This window comes from Podarcis melisellensis (assembly GCF_964234715.1).
Source record: "Podarcis melisellensis genome assembly, chromosome: 9".
NCBI classification, from domain to species: Eukaryota; Metazoa; Chordata; class Lepidosauria; order Squamata; family Lacertidae; genus Podarcis; species Podarcis melisellensis.
In genome coordinates, this window is record NC_138541.1 from 46,579,691 (window position 1) to 46,596,417 (window position 16,727).

At 40.2% G+C, this 16,727-nt stretch overlaps 1 long non-coding RNA gene across 1 annotated transcript; it reads right to left on the minus strand.

The window, feature by feature from the left end:
* Positions 1–1,359: 1,359 nt before the first annotated feature.
* On the minus strand, positions 1,360–6,586 carry LOC309378072. The gene is made up of 3 exons (XR_014171825.1): positions 6,330–6,586; positions 5,830–5,924; positions 1,360–1,582 (listed from the first exon to the last, which is right to left on the minus strand). It is a non-coding gene; the product is annotated as an uncharacterized lncRNA (long non-coding RNA).
* Between the last annotated feature and the right edge of the window lie 10,141 nt (positions 6,587–16,727).

Here is a 16,727-nt window from a genome sequence, read left to right on the forward strand (position 1 = left end):
TTGTGTTTTAGAGGTTTTGTTGCTCCCAGACCTAACCATGAGCCACCATTCCTGGCAGTAGCAGTGGGGAGGACTCACAGTAGGGTTTTGGTTAGACTCTGAACTAGGGGTAACTAGCATGTTGCCCTCCAGCTGTTATTGGACTACAAGTTCCATAAGCCCCAACCAGCATGGCTGGTGGTCAAGGATGATGGGAATTGTAGTCCAAAAATATATGGAAAGCATTACACTGGCTTCCTTTGACCTAGATGCTGCTATGAGCCTTATTCATTATAGCATATAGAGATGTTTGGAACCACATAAAATGTAGTTTCTTGGGGGCATCAAGAGTCAAGAGAGCTATATTTCCCATGGCTCCTGGTGGTGCTGGATACAGTGGCAGATGGGGACTAACATAGCACCTGCTGTGAGCCCTCCTGGCCATTAGGTAAATAATGCTGTGATGTTGTACTTCTTATCTGTTAATTCTCACCCCCAACTAGCTAAGCAAGCTGTAAGCTACTTGTGTTAACAGGGATGTGTGAGAATGACATAGTTATAACAGGCATTGTACTGACATTTAAAAACAAAACAAAATATTACTTTACTAAAACAAACAAAGCCTTATCTTAATTTCAAAAAATATAACGAGATATTTATAATATGATACGATATGATACACAAACATTTGAAAGCCTAGTTGTAACAAAAAAACCCCTCAAATAAATCTTTAAGAAATTTGGGAATGTATTTAAATCAAAAATTCTGTCAGGCAGCAAGCCTGCCTTGCCATATGTGCCCTAAAAAAAGAGTCTCTGACCGTAAATATAAATTAATAATAATAATAATAATCATATTCTTTCTAGTTTTCCCAAGAGAGAAAAGAGGTTGAGTTAAAGAGTTGATATTAAGCTTCTCAAATTTTCTGACCCTCTTATTTACACCTGGAACTTCATGAGCTTGCAAAGAAGTTATTACTAACTTGAATGAAAACCATCTCTTCACAGTAAACTGTTTAAGCTTCAGGTTATACCTTTAAAATGTTGTTTACTTCATGCTCATGCCAGCATTTTCAAACAAAGATTTCAACAAACAAGACTCTTGACCTTAGATAATATTTAAATTTCCACCCTTTAATCCCTGTGTCGCTGGGTTAGCATTGTTATTAACTGCCGAGAACTCTTAGTGATTTCTTAAAAATAAACAAAAAACCCAGCATCTCAACTTCATTCATTTCAGCATCATAAATAATACCATTCCAGCACACCACCACCATCTCTGCAAGATCCCAGGGGTTTCAGGCACTTACCCAGGGTTCGTGTTTCCTTGTGGAAATGAGGCACAGTGGAGACTGCAGTGTCTTTAGGATAGATGGTTTATTTACACATATATACAGTTTGAGATTACAATGAAGGGCTTCACAGCATTGACACCCCAAAAGGTGTCTTGCTTCTCCGTGCATGCAGAACAGAAATCAGCCATCATGGTCTGACCCTTTCTCCTGCTTTCTGCCTTAACCAAGCTGCAACCTTTTACCCCTAAAACATTCCTTCTAACTCTGATTTTGGCACAGAACCCCCTAGGTGTGCAACAAACAGTTTCCCTGTAGAAAAATAACAGCAAAGGTATTAAAACACACAATCAAAAATGGATCATAAAGCACAATTACACTTTTAACCCAACACCAACACAGTAAGAGCTTATTTGTAACTAGCAAGTCCCAGTCTATTGGAAACAGACCTCCTTCTTTCTCCTTGCTGCACACTCCTAGTCAGTTCTTCATGCTTAAGCAGCTTTCTGACTCACACACAGTTATCTGAGCAATTCACAAAAATAATCAAGTAGTTCCTATCAGCACAGGTATGCAAAAATCAGAAATCAACCACATTTCAAAAATCATGGCCAAAATTGCAGGAAGGATAGATCAGCTGCTCCTACAAGTAGATCAACAGCTACCAACCCATAGCAATATTTTTACTAACTAGCTCCTCCACTGATATGCTGTGATCATTATCAATGAATTAAAATAAAAGAAGCATGAATGTTCTGACAGCATACATAGACTATTTCTAGTAATTCTTAGGGGAGGGGGACATACTTGGTTAAGGTCACAATTAATGAGGACCTACTTTATTAGCTCTTCCCCAAACAATAAATGAACCAAAAACACACACACAGCTGTCCTTCAACATTTGCATTTTTTCTAAATTTTGCAATACAGTCCTCCAAAATGTATACAAATATGTGTACGGTAGGAGAAAGTGTACATATAAATGCACGTGCTAGTCAAAATAACATACAAAAGATGCATTCAGGGAGACCATTCACAAAAATGTGTCTATTAAGCAAAATTGCATACAAATATGTGCACAAAAATGCTGATTGATTTTCAGGAGGACTTTTTTTTAAAAGATTGCAGTCTGATGTGGAAATGTGGCATACTGAAGTCAAGACTGGAAAAATAAGAAACAGAGAGATATCAACATTGAAAAATTCATTCCTCACTAGTTTGTAATCTTATTTTACAGTAAGGGATTTGTCAGGTTTGTCTTCTCACTACATCAACAGAGGCAGAATGCAAAGGCAATATTTGTGTCCATGCCACAGAGCTCCCTAGAACTGGAACATCAAAGACACAAACCTGGGGAATATATTTGTAAAGAAGCACCATGTGCTCCACTACTTCATTTCAGACTTGCAAGAGAAGCATGGGAAGCGTTCTCTGGAAATGCAGGGACAAGGTTGCACAGGAGACAGCAACATTTGGTCAGTAGCAGATGGCATGACAGAGTAGCAGGTTCACCTATCCTCCTGACAGCTGAGTCACTGCTGCTTCCTTGGACAGAAATGGGGAGGTGGCAGAAAGGTTGGTGTGGTACAAACACATCAGCAGGAATGTTTGTGCCATGCCAACCTTTCCATCACTTTGTCCTTACAGGTAAGCTGCAGCAATTCAGCTTTCAGGAGGTTACACGAGCTCCACCACTCCACTACTGCATCTATTGCAGGATAGGCTGTTTTGCCAATGTTCTGTGATTGCTTATTTCTAATGTGCGCCGGGATCAGGGATCAACAGGGCTAAAATATTGTTACTTTACAGGAAATGAAGACAGTAAATTATAGACCTAATACGATTATGAAAATGTCTTCTGATGTACCCTATAGCTTCTGTTCCTTGAATTACTGTGAGTTTAGATACTGATGATGATGATGATTTAAAAATTACTTAGGACAAATTTCTGATAACAGATAAAGGGGAGTTATTTCTATAATGTGGCTTATGCAGACGAAAATGGACATTTTTACTGACAGATGGGCATGCTGTACTTTTTTTAAAAAAAATGAATATGCATATATTATGCATCGTGTTTGAGGCTAGTATTGCTATTTATGGGTGACTGTTTTTTTATAGTAACTTGAAGAAGAGGTAGCTAGTACAAACATTGCTGCAAGCAATAGCCTGGACATATGAAGTACAACTATATATAAATGATAAGGCACACAGCATCTAAAATAGCAGGACAGTGATGGTCAGATGTTGTTTACAAGGACTCCCACATGACGCATGAATGGTAAGACATAGCATTACTAAGCATCTGAAATAATTTCACACGTTAAGGGTGTTATTCTTGTAAGTCATGCCAGTGTAAGGAACTGCTGGAAATTCAGTGCTGTAACGAAACAATAATTCCCCAATACCCAAAGTAGTGGTGATGCTAAGATGTTGCTTCAGCTGTATTGCCCAAGGCCTTCATTCTGTGTGCATGTGAAATTCCTGGCTTCAGTTTGTTGTGTGGGCTTAAAGATCCATTGGAACTCTAGAAAGATGACGGGGTTTAATCTGTTATGGCACCTCTGTGGAGTAACTGCAGGTTCAAACAGAAAGGCAATTGTAAACGCTTAAAAAGAATGGTTTGGATGAGAAAAATGTACAGTAGCTTTGATGGATCGCCCAAGAAACCACTCAGAGCCAAACACTTTGTTTTCAGATACACCAACCTGAGTACAAAAGGGTAATAGAATACTTAAATTTTGCCTTTCTGGGTTTTTTAAAGTGTTGCTTTATTGATTTTATGACGTTGTATGGCTTTCTGCCACATATTATTAATTATGTGTTTTTTATATTGATTGTTTTTAGTACAGTTGATTGTATTGATTTATTTTAAATCATGAACTTCCCAGAGTACACAGTTATAGTATTATATTTATAGTATAGAAATATATAAATAAAAATAAAGATGTGTTGAGTATCTCTCTCACTCCCATGGGATCATTCATCCCACATGAATGAATATGGGCGTATTCAATAATTTTCAGGGATTGGTGATTTTAAAACATTTACCAAAGGGTGTTTATCTTTAAATTCTTAAAATTTGCTACATATGAAGATTTATCAAATTGGGGGGGGGGGTGTAGGGAGTATTTTCACTTCACCCCTGGAACTTACAAAATTCAGCCCAGCACAAATTCAGATTAATAATGGCAGCCTTATTTTAAGGTTCTAAAGTATATGTAGCATTTTAGCATTGCTTCTGTTTGCAAGCCTTGTTGGCTTGTGAATCTGGCAGCATCCCAATCCAGTCATTCAGGAAGCCACATGAGGACCACAGTCTGTTTGAACTATGATGGGATTGACCTCCTTTATGTTTCCACTTGGAAACATTGCCACCTTCTTGGATTTTGACTTCTGCAGTCCCCATACTGAAACAAGCTGTAGGACTGCAGGTTGGAATGGCAGATTGCAAATTTCATCACTGCTGCACTCAATCAAGTCAGTTTGTACTTGAGCGTACAGTGGCATGTGTTTCTGGCTGATTGGGCGCATTGTCTCTTTAAATGTAGGTCATATTTCACTTTCCACACAGACAAAACCACATTTCCCTTTCATTTCCTTCTTTCTGATTATCCCACACACATACAGCCTGGAATAATGCACATGGAAGATTTCAGAGGTATGCTCACAGCCTGAAGCACAATGTTCTAGAGGTTCAAAGGGGAATGTCTATGTCATGTCTATCTGAATTTATATTAGCGTTTGCAACAGTGTTGTCTCTAATAACTCAAGTATTTGCTTGTGCAAATGTATCCTAGTTAAAGCTCTGCTCTGATCTTGCCACAGCATGGCATTCTTATAACAAGGAGTCCTTTTTCCTCTGTCCTGTATTTCAGAATTTTACTGTCAGTAAGTATGAGAGGTGGTGTGAAACGAGGGCCTCTGGCATGAAAGGAGTTTGCAATATATCAACAGTCCACTTAATGCCAGAACCCAGAGGAGGTGAATGGCAAACAATTTACTCAGTTCATTACATACTGAATAGCAACCAGCAGCCAAAAAGTCACTCAGCTGGGACCTTTGTTTTCTTAGGAGCGCATTTTCCGTTGGTCTCCTTCAAACTAAACCTGTGTGCACTGAAGAAATACAGAATTTCCCCATTCAAGGCTGCATTCAACTATCAGGTACATGTCAATGAGGAATGTAATAGTAGTGTTGGTGGTGGTAATGACAGTAGTATTCATTAATATTTAATATTTAATATTTAATATTTATTTATTTATTTATTTATTTATTTATTTATTTAAATTATATCCTGCCTTTATCTGAGGAGTTCATGACCCGCCTCATTTTATCCTCACAACAACCCTGTGAGGTAGTTTAGGCTGACAGATGGTGACTGGCCTAAGGTCACCCAGGGAGCTTCATGGCTGAGTGGAAATTTGAACCCTGATATCCTGAGGCCTAGTCACATGTCACACCACATAGTCATAATAGTGTTGCATGCCACCCCAATCCGCTGGCACATGCACACATGCCTCAAGCTTTTCCTGTGTGTTTTTCTCCCCCTGGCACACCTAGAATGAAGAGATCTAGAAGCAGTAGCTCTTCATCTCCATCCTGCAATCTGCCCTCCACTTTTCTCCTGTACTCCCTTTTCCACAGCAGACTCCTGTGGAACAGAGAAATCAATCAGCAGCTGTTCCTCAGTTTATGAAAGTATCAGCTGTTTTGGATTTGTTTGCCAAATTGGATTTATTGCATTTATGAATCCAAGTGCTTCTTCCTTTTTAGGCTAATCCGCCCCCCACCCCACCCCCTGAGAAAGAAACAGTAATGAAAGAGTTGACTGTGGCGATCACACAGGGTCCCCGGACGTTTGACGGTCTATTGATCCCTGGGCCACCACTGTGATCACTTCCCCGCTGCCACCAACCCGTTTCTCTCGGGTACCCACTGAGTCCAGACAGTTGTTAACATTAAATCAAATAAGCAAGTTTATTTTATAAGCATCAACAAGTTTATGGTTTCAGATAATTTTTCTTGTCAGTTTCTTAATCTTAGTTTCTTTACTGACTTATACCTTCCTAATAACTCCTAACTGATTATCCCAACTGTCTATCTGACTCCTCCTAACAGTTTCTCTCACTCTCTCATATCAAAACTAGACCAACCCACAGACTTATCCTCCCTCTTCCTTCTCCAACTCCCAACTGACTTCCACACAACTCCAACTCTAACTCTAACTCCTCCCCTTGGGTTCCCACTGGCCAATCACTTCACACTCATTTAACCCTTTCCTTATGACCCACCTAGGAGGCAAACACCACCTTGACTTTCGCATGTATCAAAGTGCTGCTACTTGGAAGGTAGTGCTAGATTTTGGACTAAACACTTAACCAGATGATAAGCAAGATGTGAAAATGACATTCGGTCTAGTTTTGGTAGACTATGCATGGGGCAGAAGAAGCCAAAGAGAAATACGCAAACTGTATGTTTGTCTGCATGAAAATCTGGACACAAAAGTTGCTGAGGTTTTTGGTTTTTTTGCCTAAGTTGCCATTATTGTATTTTTAGGGTTTTTCGTAAAAAAAAAATCAACACTTTCAATATGGGCTGCCATATCGAATCATGTCTTGTCTGGGAAAATCCAGATGTATGGCAGCCCTACCTATCAACCTTGAGATACCTGGCATACTGTTTTCATGGGGCCATTCTCATCCGCTACACAATTGCTATTAATTTACTTACAATTCTTCTTTGCCATCTCAGATTATAGAAAGGGTTGTAGCTCAGCATGATTATTTCAGCATTCCACTTATCAAGTCATGCACTCAGTAGATTTGCTATCATCTGTCACCGTGCTCCTTTCACATCATGCAGAGTATTAGGGCTGAAGTGATAAAACTGCTCTAGTTCAAGATATGACCTTTCTTCTCCACTGCATAGTTTTTGTGCCTGTACAATTCAGATTCATGCATGATAAAATGAACTTTAGTTTTTTCCCCAGGCTTTCCTCTCTCCGTTGATCTCTTTCACACACCCTGTATCACCATTCTTGTTTTCCTTTTGGCATGCTTATTTTTCCATTTTGCACCTTTGTTGTCATTAAAATTAAAAATAAAAATCCAGCAATGGTTTCTCCCTGAAGTAATCTCATCTATTCATCAAAGATCACTAGGCCAGTGTTTCTCAAAGTGTGTGGCATGCCACACTGACAGGAGATAATCTCAGGTATGGAGAAGATTTGAGGACAATTAAAGAAACATTTCAATGTTATATAGCATAGTATCAATATTTTCTTCTTATGTAGCTGCATTGTTTTAAATTTTCTCAGTGTCCCATGGTCATATTATAAAGTAGTTGTGTTCTGTGTTATAAATCAAGCACTGCTAGGAATTCTTTTTTGTTTTGTCTTCCAATGTATTTCTTTTCAATAAAAGAAATTGTGTGGTGTGAGCGGATTTCCCCCCTGAAAGTGTTGCTCACTGACTTAGGCAATATGATGATGACATACCAGTGTTTCCCACATTCTAAGCAAATGTCCTGACAATGTTAAATAGCCAATCAGATTTGGTTATCTGAAGATATCATGAAGCCAGATCAGAGTAAGGCAATCTTCAGTCTGAATGGGCAAAATGGGGCATTTTTGAAGCACGCTTTGGCTCAACCCTAGTAATGCAAGACACCTAGACTAATAGTAATGTATGCTAAACTCACGATGGTAGAGAATTCTCTGCCCTTCTTCTTGCAGGCTGTCGAACAGCTTACAGAAACGCTAGTAATAGTGAAGGATTAGTGAATTATAATGACATGCTTAAGATTATAGACTGCTCTGCTGTACATGAGTCAATTTTCAGACATGGTAAATGAGAATGAAATTATCACAGTAAGTGTCACCTCTTCAGCACCCTGTGCCACCACCCAAACATATCCATTGCTGCAGTCAGATTATGGCAGGTTGCAAATCATTTCTATTTTCCCTGTTTAGCTGGCAATGGAATTATCCACCCTTTGCTTCCTGAACTAATAGCTGACTAAAGAGCTCTGATTCCTTTCTCTCCATCTGGCCATCCCATGAAGCTTAAGGCCTACACTTCACATTAGTACCAGGAGCTGTCAATGTGGAGTGGTGCTATTGACACCAGTATGATTGCTGCTTACCAATGCATAGGCACTCACACTGATGTAACCACATAGCCCTTATCTTACCAGTGATCTGTCCCGAGCCGTCCCCACCTCAGTAAGTGGCAGTGATGATATCAATAGGGTGCCTGCAGAACCACCACAGTGACCACTCCCAATGAGTCTGTGCAAGGGTGACCTGCCACAAAATGTTACAGTGTGGAGTGCTCCTGTTTAGGATTCTAATCAGCCAGTCATAGCCTCTTCCACGACACTCCATTCCATTCTTCTCCCACATTTTCCCATTCCTCCAGCAAATACTCTATGTCTATTGAACACTCTCAGCACACTGTGCAGTTTGGTTCGGGGTTGACATCCTTAGATCTCTCTTCCAGATCTTTTGTTTGTAAGACTTAGGGTTCTCCCAAAAGGCAAGTGCCTTCATCTTGCTTGCCAGTTGCCCTGTTTTGGCTAGGATCCTATTAGTATATATGGTGATTTACAATCACCCATCTTCCTTTCTCTTTTCTGGTGGTGTTTTTTCTGCATTGTTAACAGCTAGCCTGTGCCTGAAGCCCATTTTTCTATAGAAAAGCTTTCCTATAAAAATTAAGGACTGGGAGCCAAAGTCTATCCAGATTGTAAAACAAGCTCCACCCCCTCTGTTTCCATGGAGCGTTATGAAATCCATCCACACCAGGGCTGACACATAACACAGTTGCTATGAACAGAAACAAACAGAACTACGTTAAAACCAAAATGTTAATGCACAGAAAATGTCTTGTTCCAGTACTTAAATACGCACATGCATTGTCATAGAAATATAAACTATTATTAATACAAAAAGTTAAATTGGGTATAAGTGTCTGAAATAAATTCTGGTAACAATGCCCTTTACAATTTCTTATCTGTAATGGGTGGACAAACTGAGATTTTATTTTATCTTGCCTTTCATGCTTTCTAAACAGTGCTTCCCTATAGACTAAATGCCAATGTATATCAGAACACAAAATTCATCTGCTAGCCTTGAGGGAAGAAACCTTCATATAGCATAGCTGCATTAGCCATGGTACTGTAAGCTACTTCTGTATTAGAAATGAGTCAGTTCATCCCAAGGAGTTCATGCACTCTTGCATAAGCAAGAGTGCAACAATTATACTGTCTAAGAGGGAGGGAGAACAAAATGTTGATATACTGTTAGCTGTAGAAGTCTCTTATAATTACTGAGTTTGGCTAACAGGATTTAGGCTGAGGAGGAAAATGGACAGTGCCTGTATTTTAGTGTGCAGGCTACATAAGAGAGAAATACATATCTTAAAGATCTATAATAAAAACACAGCTGAAAATGTTTACCTTGATGATAGAACTTAAAGAAGTAGCAATGTGGGTGGGTGGGAATCTCCTAAACTCAGATCCAACTGATTTAATTCAGATGGATCACGAGTAATGGAAGGTCATCAATTACAGTCACTCAAAGAGGTGTATTGCAGGGTTAGTCAATGTTGGGCCCTCCAGATGTTGGACTACAATTCTCATCATTTCTAACCACTGGCCATGATGGCTGGGCTCAACAGCTGCAGGGCACCATATTGGCTATCTGTGCTGTACTGCATTCAAAGTGCATGGAGTCTTAGAGGCTAGACACTACAGGAATACGTCTTTTCCAAAAATTTAAAAGAAAAAGATATATGATTTAGAGGGACAGAGGCAGTTCTGCAGCCCTCACATTTTAAAGGATTTCCCCTGAAAAAATCCACAGAGAAATGGGACGAAATGGACATAGTCCCATCCCCATGCAGAAGTGGAATGGACTGGACTTCAGGGAGCCCAACCATTCCTATAAATATGTTTACAGGGTATCAAGTCAGAATGGGTTACAGTATATTTAACCAGGTGTAATACACTGAAAATAACCCCACTTTCAAGAAATTATGCTAATATGCTTAAATATTTTTTCCTTATGCAGCTCAAGACAGCAATAAACATCATTGGAGAGTCAGTACAGTGGTATCTCAGTACTCAAATTGCTTGGCTCCCGAACAAATCAGCTCCCGAACATTCCAGTTTGCGAACGTTTTTCCAGAAGCTGAATGTCCAACATGGCTTCCACAGCTTCTGATTGAGTGCGGGAAGCTCCTGCAGCCAATCGGAAGCCGTGCCTTGGTTTTCGAACTGTTTCCGGAGTCAAACAGACTCCCAGAATGGATTAAGTTTGAGAACCAAGGTACCACTGTACAAATTTTTAAGTCGCCGGTAAAGCATGAGACTCTTTATCTCAGGGTTGTGGATTCAAGCCTCACATTGGGCAAAAAGATTCCTGTCATCACAGAGGGTTGTATGAGATAATGCTCATGGTCTTTTCCAACTCTACAAGTCTGTGATTCTAGCTCAAAGAGGTCTGTGATTAACATGAAAAACAATCTTATTTGTTTAATCTCAAACAAAACCTAATAAAGTAGTTCCATAACACCTTTTCTGTGGTCCACAATATGCCGCAATCCAGAGATCTTGAAAGACCATGCAAAGTTCATCTGAGGGCCAAGCAGGACATTAGAAGAAAAGGCCTGTGGATGAGAAGATGCAGAAAATCCCAAGGTCAGTCCCTGGCATCTCCAGGTAGGGTTGCGAAAGATTCCTGAAGGAAACTCTTTGAGAGCTGCTGCTGCCAGCCAGTACAGACAAGAATGAATTATATGAGGCAATGGTTCGACTCAGTATTAGATAGTTTCCTGTGTTACTATTAAGTTATCAACATCAGGGGGCACCAGCAGGATTGGAGCCATGTTCTGCTGGCAGAGGGTTGACCATATGCATTACAGTCCCACAAAATACATTCCTGTAGCAGATACTAGCAATTGAACTTTCATTTCTAGGACTCATATCAGCTATGAGATTTCTTCCTTTCATTTTTTACAGGACTGGGGAAGAGAAGGGTTAATCCAGCTCCCATATGCTTTGGCCCTGTCATGTGCAGTTAGGCCATTAGGCATGCAGGTAATGAGGCAAGTGTGTCCTTTTGGAGGCTAAGCATCCTATGTCTGCGACTGGGAAGAACAAATGCTGTTGTCAGAAGGGAGCTGATTAAATGCTCCGGTGCATGCATGGAACACTATTATTTTATCTCTTATCACATGATAGTTTTGATCTAAGCTTAATGTGTGAAGCTCCCTTAATTTGCTAAAGTCACTTTACCTTTAGATGAGAAAAGGAATCCAGTTGGTGCCCTTTCTCATGTAAATTACTGTACAGTGTGTGTGTAGTAATTTACTATGACGATAGGGATGACAATGGTGATAATCTGGCATAGAACAGTTTCCTTTATTTTTAAGATGATGGATCAAGTGATTTACTTAGCTTCTTGATAGAAGGTGTAAAGGCTAAGCATAAAATCTAGCCTGCTGACAGCTTTTCCCAAGCCCCTCTAAGCCTCCTGGATGGATTGGGCAATGAGTGCAAAAGAAGTTGTGAACAAGTATTTTATTTAAAAAATGGAAATAAAAGGCTTTCCTTTTGGTTTCTTTCTCCTTGAAACCAAACTGCATTCAGTTTTGAGAAAAGTCTTGTGTGCATTTACTGCAGTATACGCAATCTCTGCTCAGGGTGCTGGTTTTTAAAATGTATCAAAGGATGGTTTTGACTCTGTTAGCCCTCCAGCATCCATGCAGTGGCTTTTGTGAACATACAACTTTCCATGGGAGAAAAGGCTTCTTCAATGCCAGGTAAAAAGGTAAAGGTAAAGGGACCCCTGACCATTAGGTCCAGTCGTGGCCGACTCTGGGGTTGCGACACTCATCTTGCTTTATTGGCCGAGGGAGCCAGCGTACAGCTTCCGGGTCATGTGGCCAGCATGACTAAGCCACTTCTGGCGAACCAGAGCAGTGCACGGAAACGCCGTTTACCTTCCCACTGGAGCGGTACCTATTTATCTACTTGCACTTTGACGTGCTTTCAAACTGCTAGGTTGGCAGGAGCAGGGACCGAGCAACGGGAACTCACCCCATCGCGGGGATTTGAACCACTGACTTTCTGATTGACAAGTCCTAGGCTCTGTGGTTTAATCCACAGCACCACCCGCGTCCCTCAATGCCAGGTAAAGCTCTGCAAACATCTGGGGAAAGTTCAGAGAGGAAATCCTTGCTTGATTGCAGCTCCATGTATGCATCATTTATCCACAAGACCATGAGGACATCATTTGTGGTTGATAAGCAGGAAGGTCATGATTATGCTGTGTGGTACACATTCACTGAGCTATGAATTCTTATGGGCTGAAAGCATTCATCTGTGCTGATGCAATTTTGAGACTATTGTTACTTTCTAAACTTTCTTTTGAAACCAAGAGCCATGTAGGTTATGGCCATAGGATGAGACGCTGCTTGTTGGGAAGGACTTCATCTCCCTAGGTGAGATGAGCGGAGAAGGTATTTGTACTGCCTCAAGTGAGAGATGTGGAGGAAATTAGTGTGGGTCCGGGTGTTTGTATGCTGCTATTTATTGTATTTATTTAGTGGACTTATTTGCCTGTTAGTTGAATGTTTGAGTGCTTTATCAAAGTGAGAACTTAGTGGATGGAGTGATATGGTGGGTGTAAGGAGATTGTTGAATGACTGTGTATGTGGGTTGTGTAGATTTTGTGTAGTGTGAATGTGTAGGTGAACGATTTTGCAATATCTATGACATTTTTATGATGATACATTGTAGTGATGTTGCATTTTGATGTGTTGTGATGTTTAGTATATGGATTTTCTTTTTACTTCTGTACATTAATACATGAAATGTGAAGCCATTAGTAGTAGTAATAATAGTAGTAGTATTTGATGTTGAATGTGGAATTTGCATTTCTTATTTTGAGAAGGATTTGTAAATCACTAAACGATTCTGTTGAAATATGAAGTGATATATAGGAAATAAATCAATAAATACAAGTAACTGCATTTGTCTGTGTTCTTTCAGTCTCCTTTTGTCTCTCCCTCTGTTGCCTCCCGCAGTCAAAATGTAGGTTACAGGGTCATTTAGGGACATGGTGCTCTGGCCGTAAGCTGCCACTTGCTTAAGGAACTTTACAGAATGCTACATATGATGACAGCACTATATACATGAGCATTGTACAGGAAAGCATATTATTGAAAAATGGATTATAGGAAGAATAGCTATCTTGTGCTGTGTATTCAAGAAATCTGCAGCTAATCTCTCATCTGCTTTGTCTTTTCTAACTGGTATGCAAGAACCATCAACACTCAGCTTGCATTTGCGTTGAAGGCAGAAGTTTCAGGGAAAGCAGATGCACAGTAGAATGTGTCGTTTAATCTAGGCTTTTGTATTGCACCAAATCCTCAGAGAATGGTACCAGTCCAGCACAAAGGAGTTGTTTGCAGTGCTGATTAGTGCTTAACCTTTTAATACCACCATGCAAGCACAGCAGGGGTCCCAGGTGGGAGAGTGGCAGCCAGCCTGTGGCAGAGTTGATTGTCACTGAAAGTCTATTATATGTTGGTAGCTGAGGAACAGGCCAGAAAAAAACCTGAAGCAAGCTTTACTAATGTGGCATTGTGATTTTCTATCTAGGGGTATATATTAGGAAAGAGCATTTCTAGCATAAAGCGAGAGCTGTAGAAGAAAATGTATTGAAATGGCTGCATATGGGCCAGCTTCCACAATTAGCTTTTTCCTGCCTTATTTAGTCCATAGTGCTCACTTGTTTCCTGGAGGAGATTCTGAGATTAAATCTGATGCAGAACCCAACACCATGTTGCTCCAATGACCATATGCTGATGAATGTTTAGACTGTCCCTTCATTTCAAAGGAAGACCAGCTTCCCACACATTATGTGTGGCTGGAACAGTGCTCCCCACTGAAGTGAATATCTGAAGGTCTGTGTCCAAATGGGAGTACCCTGCAGAAGATTATCAGAAATAGATTTTATTTACCTTTTAAAATTAGACTTTTCAACGATTAACAAAGTATGGATTCTCATGGAGGGCCTTCTTGAGGTAGAGCAAGGGTGGGGAACCTCAGGCCCAAGGCCTCTCTGTCTGCCTAGACCACACCCCTCACCAGTCTTGCTCTGTGCACCTTTACTTCTCATGAACCCCCATAGTAATCAGCTGGATCTTCTCCAACCCACTGGGCTGACAAGAGACATAGCAACACTCCATTTATTCTCTGCCTGAGGGTCTAGCTTCCTGCCAATGCCCAGGTTCCTTAGGGGCCCAGCCCTGGCACTGGTGATGCACCTGCCAGGTGATCATTATGTGCCTGCCTTAATGGAAATGGTCATACAAGAACTGTTTAGGCTGGAGAGAATACCCAAAATGGAAAGACGCATAGACTGTGGATGGGGAGGAATGAAACAAGGGGAGTGAGACAGATTAGGGAATGGGATGTCCACAATATTATGGATATAGGCCTGCATCATCCTTTCGTCTTCAGACCAGAAAAATAATCTCTGTAACCTAGCAGGTTGGGTGGGGGTGGAATATGAGTTTGTGATGCAGGCAATTCCCTGAATAAAAGAGCAAAGAGCATACTGAAAAATATAGAATGGTTTTGTCTAACTTCTGCTCCTTTTTTCTAGGAATATCATGTGTAGAGATTCATAGACCTATATCCTTTAAAGACCTAAAACACATGTTCTGTACACCAGATGACATATTGTAGTAGTAATAAAGTTAAGTGCCATGCCAAAGTCTTTGCTTGATGGGTTTCATGGCAACCAGGTGTTTTGGCTGTTTCTAGTCTAGTCCAGTCTAGTCTATTCCACAGGCTGCACAAGGCACCACTTCTACTATTAATCAACTGCAAAACTCATCTCTTTGCCCCAAGAGTAAAGGTTCTGGAAACTCTTGTTGTGCATTGTGTGCTATGAGGTGGTGCTACAAGCATATCATGCCACTGAAAGTCAACAGAACATGAGCCCTTTGTATGCAAAGCGCACCCAGGGAAAGAAGGTTTACAGTTCTCTTGCCAGAAAAATAATTGAAAGGGTTTTTTGGGGGGGGGGAGGAGTAACTTTCAAATGTAATGGAATTACTACAGTGTCTTCTATGAGGAGTTAATTCTACATTACTGTAATGAGCTTTTGACTGTTATATGCAATAAAACAAAGTCTGAGTCAAAACCACAAACCACTCAATCTACTGTTTGCACTAGGCCTTAACTTAAACTTCAAAATAAAAAATAAAAAACAAAAAACAAAAAACAACTGGGGATGGTCTTATCTTTATTGTTTTCAATGAACTAGTAATTAATTAATTGTGTAACAAAAGCTCAAGGGTCATAATGTACAACAGGATCTATGTATTCTTTTCTCAGATAAGTACTGAAGTTGTAAATCACACAGAGAGCACACAGCAAAGGGCACACCATGAATGTATTTGTTTAAATTTAGCTTTTATTTAGCTCATCAGCGTAATTGGAAGTGACCACCATCAGCACAACATATTAAGTGAGCTTGCCACTGTTCTGAGCTATGCAGCTCAGCTTCCTTTTCTGTATTTCAGAATGTCATCGTTTTTGACACTGTTAATGCCTTTTCTCTACAAATATTTGCCCAATTACCTCTATATGCCAAGACAAGACAGAGCCCACTATTCTTAAAAGCTTAATATATTGCCTTGGGGTATTTTTAAACAAAAATAAAACAAAAAGCCTACCAGCTGCTTTGCTTTAACTTAGTACTTAAAATCTGCAAAATCCCTTTTCTCTGCTGATATTATTAGCATTTGAAATGCAGTAAGTCTTTGATAAAATGTATAGTGCACACTTTTTAATGTTTACAAGATTAGTCCATCTTTTCCTATGTGGCAGCCTGCTTGCATGAGTGACATAATTCTTTGCCTTTTTTTACAGCAGAAAGTTGCCATATACTCAGTCAGACCATTGTACCACTTAGAAAAGTGTCAGCTATGGTGACCACCAGTAGCAGCTTTATAGGATTTCAGACAGGAGTTATTATCCATCTCTTCTTAGAGATTCCCATGGATTGACCTTGGGACCCTCTGTATGCAAAGCATTGCTCTTCCCCTATGAACTTTGATTACAGCAGGAGTGGGGAACATCTGACTTGCAGGCCTTCTCATTTGGTCTGTGACACAATTCTCGTCACACCACACCCACTTACCCTACACCTGGGATCATATATGATATCAGCTGTGGGGAGCTCTGACATCCTATATGGCCTTTAGTCACCCTGAGTTGGAATAACTTTATCCTTTATTCTATATTCAGGTGTAAGGAAGGTAAAGTCATAGCAGGGTCAAGAAAGCTTTGAAACCCTGACTTTCAGCTGGTTGCAGGGCTTCAAAGTGCTGCACAAGGCTCTCTGGAAGCACCAACGATCAGCTGGTTGTCAGTC